We start from the raw sequence: 11,839 nt of genomic DNA, 5'->3' as shown, positions 1-11,839 counted from the left end.
CAATGCCTAAGTTACAGAGGAAAAGAAGCAGGGAGGAGAATGGAGGCTGAGCTTCCACACCAGCTTGAACCCTCCTGCATTTCAGAAATTAATCACTTTGAAGATTAAAATGCAATCACAATGGTGAAACTGCAGCTCCTGTCCACCTTTTCTAACTGGACAGGGAAAAAAGAAGAAGAAGATGGGGAGCAAGTGAAGCAAACTGAATTCCCTTGGCTCAAAAGCCACTTGAAATTTCCAGCAGCAAAATAATTTATTAAACAGTAAGGGAAAAAAAGAAAAGAATTGAATTCGAGGACTTCATACCCTTTCTGCATTCATACATAATGCTAAGCCAGGATTTAAAAATTGATCAGGACAAAACAGGTTCTTGAACAAGTTCTTGAACACAGTGGCTTGGTTTACTCATAATGCTAAGCCATAGTGATTGGATTCATACATCATACTGAATCAAAGGCAAAGAAGCTACAATATGGTTTTCTACAATGTGTGAATTGATTCAATATAAAATGTCTTAACTTCATTACTGCAAGACGCAGGTATCTTTCAGTTTTTGAATAACGATCCGGTCCAGAAATTGAAAGTCCACAGGGAAAGATGTCCTCTGAAGAAGACCAAGTGTTGGGAACAAATGACCGTAGAGACCGTCTATTGAAGCTCTCTGAGTGACTGAAGTAACACATGAGTAGTTGAGGCACCCCTTAAAGTATATGACTCAAAAGACTCTTCTGATTTTCTTAGGTGACAAAGCAGAGAGAAGGGGGTCTATCTTCCTCCCAATGCATGTTGTCTTCTCCAACAGATGATCTCCATCAGATAGGCAGTTAGGAAGTTTGGGAGTTGTAGTTCCACAAACTGAAGCTTACCATGCTTGGTCAGACTTCATAAAGTAAATGGGTGAGCAGCCTACAACTGCAACTCTCAGAGCTCCTTCTGGCCTTGACTACTATGAAGCCTCCCTTTATGTTCAGGAAATAAATGAAAACAGTTGTAAGTATCCAAAGTTAAAAAAGAAACAAACGTAGGTATAAATCCAGCTCTGCCACAATTTGAAAAACTTACACAAAAATCCAACAATATTGACCCTATCACAATAAAACAAAACAACCTCAAAGAGCAGAACATTGTACAGTATAAATAAATGACACAAACAAGGACATGTTAGATGAAGTTTATAAAAATGAAAATGTTTGTTTACACTTAATTTAGTGTCACCACCTCGAACCCAGAAGAAACCCTCATTAGCTGAGCCTTAAAAAGAGGAGGCTTTATGTAGGAACCCCATCAATTGGGGTTGGTTCCAAGTTGTTTGCAGCCAAAAGATGGGGTGTAATGTAGATCAGTGGTCCCAACCTTTGGGGCACCATGGACAAGTTCTGTGGAGAGAGGTTCTGCGGAGGGGGCGTGGTTTCACATACTGCCTGAATCCCGCGAATGGGACTTTGCTTGTTTGTGTGGCCTGGTTTCTGGCATGCAGTGGACCAGTGCTGGTTTATGGACCAGGGTTGGGGACCCCTGATGTACATGTTTCGATTGCTGTTGGACAATAGGTCTGGTCAATCTGAAGCAATGATCATGCTGGCTGAAGCTGATGAGAATTGGAATCCAAAAATATCTGACTATAGGTTCCCTACCCTTTCTGTTTAAAACTGAAATCATTCATTAAGAATTACTTCCAGGCACTGATGCAACCAGTAACTTATCATCTCCCTGCCTTCCCACTCCCCTACCTTTACATAGCCATGCACATTATTTTGCAATATACATAATTTAATTATGGGAAGAAATAACATATTTAAAAACAAAATTATTAAGACGAGCATGTGCAACTATGTACATGATATACTTACCTATCAAGAGTATAACAGAAGAAAGAGGGAAAAAGGAAAGAGCTGCCAGGATACAAATGATCATAGTAAGCATCTCACAGATCTAGATACTAAATTGGGAAAATAGAAGCTTGCATTCCTTCTCCACTACCACCACCCAAACTCTGGGAAAGCAATTGTGTTTTACTGAGAGTCGATCTTCTTGTATCCAACCACAGTTCTGTTAACAGACGGCACAAGCTGGAGATTGCCCTGCTTGGCTGCTAGAAATAAGGATATTTGTCATGGATCAACCCCAGAGACTGTAGACAGTAATAAAATATGATAAACTGATATTTTTACAATCACTTTCTCAGGTCATCCTGTGAACTTCAGAACAGAACAAAGTTATAACCCCCCCCCCAAAAAAAAACCCCAAATAAGCTCAGGACCAGTCAGAGGACCATTCTATAAACATTGTCTAAAAATTCATTCACTAGATGATGGGGTAGCATGTTCCGATATACTGTAATTTTTCCATAATTATATAACAATTTCTTATGCAATTCCTTAATTTGGAATTTGGAATCCACAGTGTGACTTTCTGGAGCAGGTGGGTTTTTGTTTTTTTTCCTTCTCCCATTGTAATTTTGTTTCTGGTAATGGGAGCAGTCAAGTGTTTTGGGGAGGGAAATGTTCACACATTGACAGTCAAATGCCCTGTCATGTTCAACACTCACAGGCGACATCAGCTGCAGTTTTAACCTATGCGATATTGCAGGCCTCCTGCTCTAGTGGCCTCCCAGATGCTTTGACTGTTACCTTCTATAGGCCTACTGCAGATTAAAGATGATAGGAATTGGCACAATCCCAGACTGGAGGAGGTTGGCTGGGTGCTCCTACCCCATTGCAGCAGAGTGAAGGAAGGTGCTGGACTTGAATCATTATGCATCGAGCTGTGGAAATCTGGTTTTGTGGATTGAGACAGTCGACACAAGCTACCTACAGCAAGTGATAGACATTCAAAGGATTAGAGTAAAGAACAAGAGTTTCGAGAGAGGAAAAACATGCTACTAAACAAATAAATAAGCCACCAAACCTATTATCTGTACTAAGTCTCATTATCCACTTACCCGATTTCTTTCACTCTACTTTTAAGGCTGCCTAAGCCAGATTTTGTGATGGGGGAGAAAACTGGTGGCATAAACACCTAGAAAACCATTAAAGGGTTCCAAAGTAATAATTCCTCTTGTCTGCCGAAGCTAAGATCAAGCAAGGATGCAGTTAGCTAGAGGGCCAGAAACAACAGAAGCAGTGCAGCTTCTGTCTGAGAAGTAACTCTATCTGCTCAGCACGCTGATAAGGCCAATAGTGACAGCCTTGCTCACTTTATTGGGAATAGAGGGAAGCGGGGAGGCATCTAAAATACAGAACATTTCTTTCAGACTACTTTGCATTCGCAGAAAGCTATGCTTTTTTCTGTTGTTATATTTTCTATATTCCGTTTTAAATGGTTCAGACTGAAGTGTAACTCTTTGAAAGATCCATGGGATCAACCAGCAACAGCTATGAAAGCCTAGTTACTTTAAAGATTAACTTTTTTATTAGCCACAATGATAGCTTTTAAGGTTAGGATAGGTCTTCATTGTTATTTTCTCTTTGCCAAGGTAACACTTTATAAACAGCTATCTCTCTTTATCCAAATCAGTTATCTAAACAGTTGGTCACCTTTCCCCAGCTGGCTGGTTAAAGGGGTAAAGATTGAATGAGAAAGATGTTTTCTCATTATTCTGCTCCAAAATCAAACCTGGGAAATATGAATCTTAGATGTAAAAAAGGGGTGTGGGTGGGCTATTCTATAAAAGCTGTGTAATTCCAAGCAATTTGTAAAGTATATCTATATATCTGTGCATCTGTCTGTCTGTCTGTGTCTCTCTCTCCATCCATCCATCCATCCATCCATCCATCCATCCATCCATCCATTCAGATCTATCTATCTATCTATCTATCTATCTATCTATCTATCTATCTATCTATCTATCTATCTATCTATCTCTATCTCTATCTCTATCTCTATCTCTATCTCTATCTCTATCTCTATCTCTATCTCTATCTATATCTATATCTATATCTATATCTATATCTATATCTATATCTATGTTGTATTTGTGCAAATGTAACAAAGGCAACAGTAAAAATATTGGGTTTCTGTCTGGATGGTCTCTCGTGACAAGCCGATAGACAGAGAAAGGAAGCAGAAGGCTTCCTCCCATATTTGGGCATACCAGGGGTTGTGACACTAAATACATATCTATATCTATCTATCTATCTATCTATCTATCTATCTATCTATCTATCTATCTATCTATCTATCTATCTATCTATCATCATCTATCTATCTATCTATCCATATCCATATCCATATCCATATCCATATCCATATCCATATCCATATCCATATCCATATCTACCAATCATCGCTATCTAATCTGTCAAAACTTTTACAAAACCCAAAGAAAATGAAAAAGAAAGATATTTCCATTTACCAGTAAGTGAATTTAGAGCACTGTATTCTATCTCCAAGGATGTCCACTGTTACTTTAAGGGGCTACATAAAATAGGCAAAAAAAATTGTTTCAAACAATACCAATAAAGCTGGGGGGAAAAGTACTTCAAAAAATTAAATAAAATAATAGGAAAATATATTTGGCAAAGAAAGAAAGCGGGAATTAATATAAAAATGTTACAAGATCCAAGAATTAGAGGTGGATTTGGTTTATAGAATTGGCAGTTATATTAGCTTTTCAATTTAAATATCCTTGAGATGTGTACAATCTCAGCAATGGTTATGCTGGCTGGAACAGTCTGGAAGTAGAAATCCACATATTTGGAAGATGCCTTCGTAACAAGGGAAGGGAATAGTCTTATGTGGCTCTATACCTCTATGTGGAAGTACTACATATAAACAGGGAACAAGCTGCACACTTACTTGCACTCATGATGTTACCTGGTTGGGTAATAAAATATCTGCAAGCAAACAGAGCTCAGAGAGCACCAAGGACTCCATGGCTCCTTATTTCATACAACAAAAAAGTATAGGTGATTTATTTCTGGAAGTTGTTTTAATGATTCAAACAGGGCTGTGTGATAATTTTTTCACTGTCTTTCTAAAAGCAGGTGTAAATTTAACCTCCCAAAGTTTTCAAAATAAATAAGCATTGTGTGAGTTCATTTGTTCTCATTTAAGTACAGCATTTTAGAACTGTCTTGTCTTGGTCATTCTGTGTAAATTTATTTAGTTTTGTATTTGCAAGAACATTCATTTCAAGAGTGCCACAGACACAGGTTCATAGAAAATAAACTGGTACTGTATTTTGGGCCCTTTTTATGAATTGGGAAGACTATTTTTATCAGATTTTTTTTCTGTCTTAAAACCTTACTTTTTAAAGATTTTTTTCCGAATAGTCTTTTACCAATACTAATTATGGTCGTGTTTTATGATGTATGTTTTGTCGTGTTTTGGGAGCCTTGCTTCTTTTTCAAGGTATTTTTTTCATATTAGAAATTGTATCATTGTAAAGCATAAAAAGGAGACTTTTAAAATGTATACTGTATCCATTTACTGAGTTAGTCATATTGTACATCATTTAGAGACTTTTGATGGGTGGCTAGAACAGGCAACGTTTATACTGGACAAGAAATGGACATTAATTCAATGTACAAGGAAAACATGGAAACAGGTTATCAGAACCATTTCCTGTTGCTAAACAAAAAACTCTGGTGTATGTGTGAGAGAGAGAGAGTGAGTGAGTGAGTGAGTGAGAGAGCTTAAATAGAGCACCGATTGTGGCTTGATTTCTTTGTTTGATTAGGGATGAATGTCTTCCACAAGTGGAATCATCAGTCATATTACAGAGCATGGTACATATGCACTGCAAGCAGAACTAGAAATTGCCCATAAAGGTCACAGCACTGGTGTATGTAACAGACCATGTGTCTAGTCTGAGTCTGCTTTGTAAAGGAATCTCAAGAGGATCCACTTAAGCCAGAAGTAAGAGGAGTGAGGATCGACTAGAAAGCAGGATTTCTCTGTAATAGCCTTTAAATGATGGAGCAATCTCTTCCAGGGCTGAAGAAGATACTGAAACTCTTCCTTTTTAGACAGGCTTTTAATGTTGGAGATAGCATATTCTTTGATTTTGGGCTTTACTGATTAGATATGTTTGTTATTATAGAAACGGTTAATTTATATATATATACACATTCATATATATATACACACACACACACACACACACACACACACACACACACACATAATGTAAAAGTAAGCGGAGTTGTATGCTATTACCTTATTCTACTTCATCAAATGGAGTTGGAAGTCCATGCATTTATTTTTCTTTTCCTGTTCACTTTTTCCTCTTCCCCTTTTCCTCCCCTATTTTCCCATTGTTTTCATTTCTCTTTGTATTTTATATTCTAATTAAAATATTGTAAAAAATCATATATTTTATTGATAGGTTTTAATTGAGATAATTGATATGACACTTTATGTTGTACACCACCCAGAATCCTGCGATCAAGCAACAATACAATACAATAGCAGAGTTGGAAGGGATCTTGGAGGTCTTCTAGTCCAACCCCCTGCCTAGGCAGGAAACCTTATACCATTTCAGACAGATGGCTATCCAACATCTTCTTAAAGACTTCCAGGGTTGGGGCATTCACAACTTCTGGAGGCAAGTTGTTCCACTGATTAATTGTTCTAACTGTCAGGAAATTTCTCCTCAGTTCTAAGTTGCTTCTCTCCTTGATTAGTTTCCACCCATTACTTCTTGTTCTACCCTCAGGTGCCTTGGAGAATAGTTTGACTCCCTCTTCTTTGTGGCAATCCCTGAGATATTGGAACACTGCTATCATGTCTCCCCTAGTCCTTCTTTCTATTAAACTAGACATACCCAGTTCCTGCAACCGTTCTTCATATGTTTTAGTCTCCAGTCCTTTAATCATCCTTGTTGCTCTTCTCTGCACTCTTTCCAGAGTCTCCACATCTTTTCTACATTGTGGGGACCAGAACTGAATGCAGTATTCCAAGTGTGGCCTTACCAAGGCATTATAAAATGGTATTAACACTTCACGTTATCTTGATTCTATCCCTCTGTTTATCCACAAAGAATATCATGAATCTATACAGGTAGTCCTCATTTAACAATGCTAACCGGGAGCAAAGTTTGGTTGCTGAATGAGTGGTCCATCCATATACACCTTATTCTTTTGCTTACTTAAAGGTAAAGGTAAAAGTTTCCCTCCCCACATATGTGCTAATCATTCCCGATACTAGGGGGCAGTGCTCATCTCCGTTTCAAAGATGAAAAGCCAGCACTGTCTGAAGACGTCTCCATGGTCATGTGGCCGGCATGACTAAATGCCGAAGGCGCAGGGAACGCTGTTACCTTCCCACCAAAGGTGATCCCTATTTTTCTACTTGCACTTTTACATGCTTTTGAACTGCTAGGTTGGCAGAAGCTGGGACAAGTAAAAGGAGCTCACTCTGCCTACTTACAAAAAATTAAATGCTTAATCACTGGTATATCTTATAAGAATTAAGTCTCACCAAGTTCAGTGGAGCTTAATTCCCAGTATATGCTATGTATATGTCCCCAGCAATATGGGACTAGTGCTTTTGTTTTTAAATGGAAAGAAGAGTCTTTTTTAATGACTTGCCAACAGTGGATGGTCCTGTCCAATTGGCTGTGTAAAAATGAAATAGAGAGAAATAAACATAGCATTAAAATATTGAGGTGCAAAAATACCAAGAGACACATTTTGAACAAGAACCTCTCTGCTCAAGCCCTGCTAGGGATCAAACCAGAGAAGAATCTTGTTCAGAACTAGATGGCAAATGACCTCACAGAGATATGCTAAGCACTGATAATTAAAACACTTGCAAGAAATGAAAAGTTGAAGACTTCAGAGGGGGCTACACCACAAAAACAGGAGAAATGTTTTTGTTACAGTTCCAGCTAATTAGCTAACTACTACTTTGATTTTAATCTCTGTCTGCTTGTTTAGGAGTTAATCCCATTCAACTCAGGCAGAAATTAGGAACCGCAGAACTGGACTGCACAGCACCAAGTCATTCTTTCGGCACTTGGTAAATCCCAGGCTATCCAGGTCTGCACTGATTTCAGAAAGCTGCCAGATAGACATCCCATTGTTAAGGCAAAAGGTTCCCCTGGTTTTCAAACACAGGTTGCCCTGTAACAAGAGAAGCCCTTGGCAGTGGAGGGGAACAACAAAAGGTTCTCACTCATTTAAGGAAGATTAAGGATAGCTTTCTTGAGGACCTGCAGATTGCAAGTGTTACCATTGATCGGGAGGCAGTTGGCATGAGTGTCAGTGAATTAGTGAAACTCAAGTGAAGGTCTCTCACATAACTGAGGGAGAGAAAGGGGGAGTGAAGAGAGAGGGAGGGAGGTAGAGAGAGAGAGAGAGATAATCTATTTTCTTATCATAGGTCAGATGTGGGGCCATTCACACTTGTACAGAATTTGGAAAGGAAAAGAGGATTCTTCTGTGGCCGAGATACTCTCTAGCTCTTCTACCTTACAAATAAATTATCAAACAAAGAGTGCTCCCACTGTGCTCCTGCCCAGGATGGAATGAGTGACAGCTGCTAATTCAGTGTAAATGGCTGGTGATGGCTCAGGACTCTCCCCTCCTCCTCTCAGAAGGTCTTATCTTATCAAGGCCCGTAATTACAACTGCTATTTTGTTTCCTCAAATCAGCAATCAGTGCTTTTTGCCACCAGGACAGCTCCTGTCAGCCTGAGCCATGAGTGACAGATTAAAGAGCTGGTGCCCTGCTTCTCTCTTTCTCTCTCTCTTTCTCTCAAAAGAAGGGCACAGCTTGCTTCAGTTCTTCTTTGTTCCTTCAACTCCCAAATAAATGAGATTTTCATTTTAATAGAAAATATACTTTTTTGGTAGAAAAGTAGTTTGGATTGACAGATTTTTTTTTAAGTTTCAAACTCTACCCCCTTACTTTGCTCTTAAAGCATTGTTTCATTTCCATTTTGGAGGTAAAAGTATGGCATCCTATTTGAATATTACACAATTTTTGGATATCAAAGATTTTGAACATGCAATTAGGTAAACATTGAGGAATCTGATTTCTGTTGACTGTGATACTTATTTCAGTTAGGATTGTTTCTAACAAGGGTAACATTGGATAGACAAAAAGTCTATCCATCTATGACATGTGATAGAGAACCAGTTTAGTGTGGTGGTTAAGAAATCAGGCTGGACTGTGAGTTCTAGTTCAGCCTTAGGCATAAAGCCAACTGGGTAACCTTGAGCCAGCCATCTTCTCTCTGTCCTAAGAAGGAGCTAATGGCATATCATTTCTGAAAATGTTGCCAAGAAAACCACAGGGATGTGCCCAGGCAGTCACCAGAAATCAACACTGACTTCAAGCCATATATGTGTGTATGTGTACATTTTCACGGGTGTAGGTATGCTGGTCTTGTTGTATTTGGGTCTTTTCCCGTGTAAGATTGAGATTGTCTTGGCAACGTTTCGGCGGGGTCTCACTCGCCATCTTCAGGCTGGTGTTTTCGGCTTAAAGCGCGGTCGGAGCTGCTATTTATCTTTCTATAAATCTTGGTGGTGGGGTGGGGGGCGCTGGCTTTGTTTCAGTAAGTGGAATGATTGGTTGTGTGGTTGTATCATGATTGGTAGATTTAGTGCTGGCTGTGTGTCTGTTGTTGTTTTCTGTTGTAACGGCGTGGTTGGTGGTGGGGCTTGTTTGTTGACTAGGGCTGGTTTCCAGATGTCTGATAAGCAGGAGGTATCGTCACGTTTATTCATGTTGTGGGGGTGTTTCTCTATTTTGATGGCTTATTCTCTTGTTGAAGTGTTCAGTTTTGGAGATTAACCTGGTTCCTTCAAAATTAATTTCATTTCCTATAGCTTTAAGGTGCTGGAAAAGGGAGGAAGTTTTTTCTTTTTTTCTTACTGTGTTCTTGTGTTCTGCAATGCGTGCATTTATTTTCCTGTTCGTTTGTCCTATGTATGTTTCAGGGCGGATTTTGCATGGTATTTCATAGACTCCTTGGTTTTCTAGCTGGATTTTATCTTTGGGGTTTCTTAAGATGTTGGCTATTTTTTGGTCAGTGTTGAAGGCTGTCTTGATATTGTGTTTGTGGAGAATTGTGCTGATTTTATCTGTGGTGCCTTTGATATGGGATATCAGGCAGGTCCTGGTTGCAGTTTCAGAATCTCCAAACATTTACTATTGAGTAAAATTGTCTGCTGGCAAAATCACTAAAATCTGACCATCACTGATGACAGAAGCTTGAGCTTATAAAGACTTAAAGAAGCAATTAATGCGACAGTCCTGGATACATTCTGATCATGCTGAATGTCATGAAGAGCCAAAAACAACTGAATGACAAATTGCCCAAAAAGCAACTGGATAAGAAAAGATATGAAGAAAAGATTCGTAAATATATAAATGTGTCCATGCATCCTCCTGATGGTGAAAAAGATCTTCAAGTAGTCAAAAAACCCAGAACCTATATCAAAGAAGAGGGAGTCAAACTATTCTCCAAGGCACCTGAAGGTAGAACAAGAAGCAATGGGTGGAAACTATCAAGGAGAGAAGCAACTTAGAATTGAGGAGAAATTTCCTGACAGTTAGAACAATTAATCAGTGGAACAGCTTGCCTCCAGAAGTTGTGAATGCCCCAACACCGGAAGTCTTTAAGAAGATGTTGGATAGCCATTTGTCTGAAATGGTACAGGGTTTCCTGCCTAGGCAGGGTGTTGGACTAGAAGACCTCCAAGGTCCCTTCCAACTCTGCTATTGTATTGTATTGTATTAAATGCATTATAAGAAATGGGAAGTGCTGGGAAACAGAAGAGACTGGTTATATGGGGGTGGGGGGGGGAGACGACAAGCAATACTGTATGCAAGACAAACCTATAGAGAACTCTTGTAAATAGGACTATGGTTCCTATGATTTCCAAGATTATGGCACAATCTTGATTTCTGAGTAGGATGGAAACTAATTCCACAGACAGGGAAATCACTGTTAGGGAAGCCCATTTTACTATTATGTGCATAAGGTACTTTTGTTGTAAGCTGTTGTTGTCCACCAGGTGGCAATCATGCCCCTCTAAAGACATTTTACAGACCTGAAGAAAAACAAACGGCAAAATTCAAATAAGTTTAGCTCCTTTTTGAAGCTTTTTTGCAAAATGATTCATAAGGCATCTTCAGATTTGTGCATCTTCAATTACCAGAATTATTTTGCTTGCTTGTATTTATCCGTATTTTCATCTCAAGGCAAGCTATTTCCTTTTGAACAAACCTATGTTCTCAGTTTTATTCTAGTTTGCATTCATCTATTTTAATCCAAATTATTTTCATGACAACCAGAGTTAGCAGGAGAATCCCTGCAAAGCCTACTTTAATGACATGAGTTCTATGCCTCTTGCATGACAAAGCTAGGTATTTGATATTAAAATATACGACAATCTGTTATAAAATTGCATCAAAGTAGGACTTGTAATTAAAATATGAGACTATTCACAGTTCCTCCTTTGCTGGTACTCATTTGAGGGAAACCAGAGAATGTGCGTAGCACTGGGTGGATGGATGGATGAAGATGTTCCTTGAATCTGACACTGACTAATATAAAAATACACCAATTATCATATAAGCAATTTAAAAAAAAGGGGGGGGGGGAAACTCCCCTCCCCAGTAATTCACAAATGAACAAAGGACAAATTGGAAAAGAAGGCTATCCTAACCCAGTAAAGGAGATTCCTTTTCCCAAGTGCCTTTGCATATAAAATCGGGTGCATATCCGAGGGGAATTATCTGGTAAGGACATTTTGCAAAATATGCGTAATCTGGAATACATTTTGCAGAATAGAACAACACCCCGCACATTGTTGCATAATATCACATGGTTGCTGGCTTTCTAGATCAGCCCATGAGGGAAAAAAATCAAAATTCATTCATA

The sequence above is a fragment of the Thamnophis sirtalis genome, unplaced genomic scaffold (assembly GCF_051295495.1).
Source record: "Thamnophis sirtalis isolate CommonGarterSnake01/CBP01778 unplaced genomic scaffold, rThaSir2_p1.2 scaffold_11, whole genome shotgun sequence".
NCBI lineage: Eukaryota > Metazoa > Chordata > Lepidosauria > Squamata > Natricidae > Thamnophis > Thamnophis sirtalis.
The sequence above is the reverse complement of the archived record's forward strand: the minus strand, read 5'-3'. Positions refer to the sequence as shown.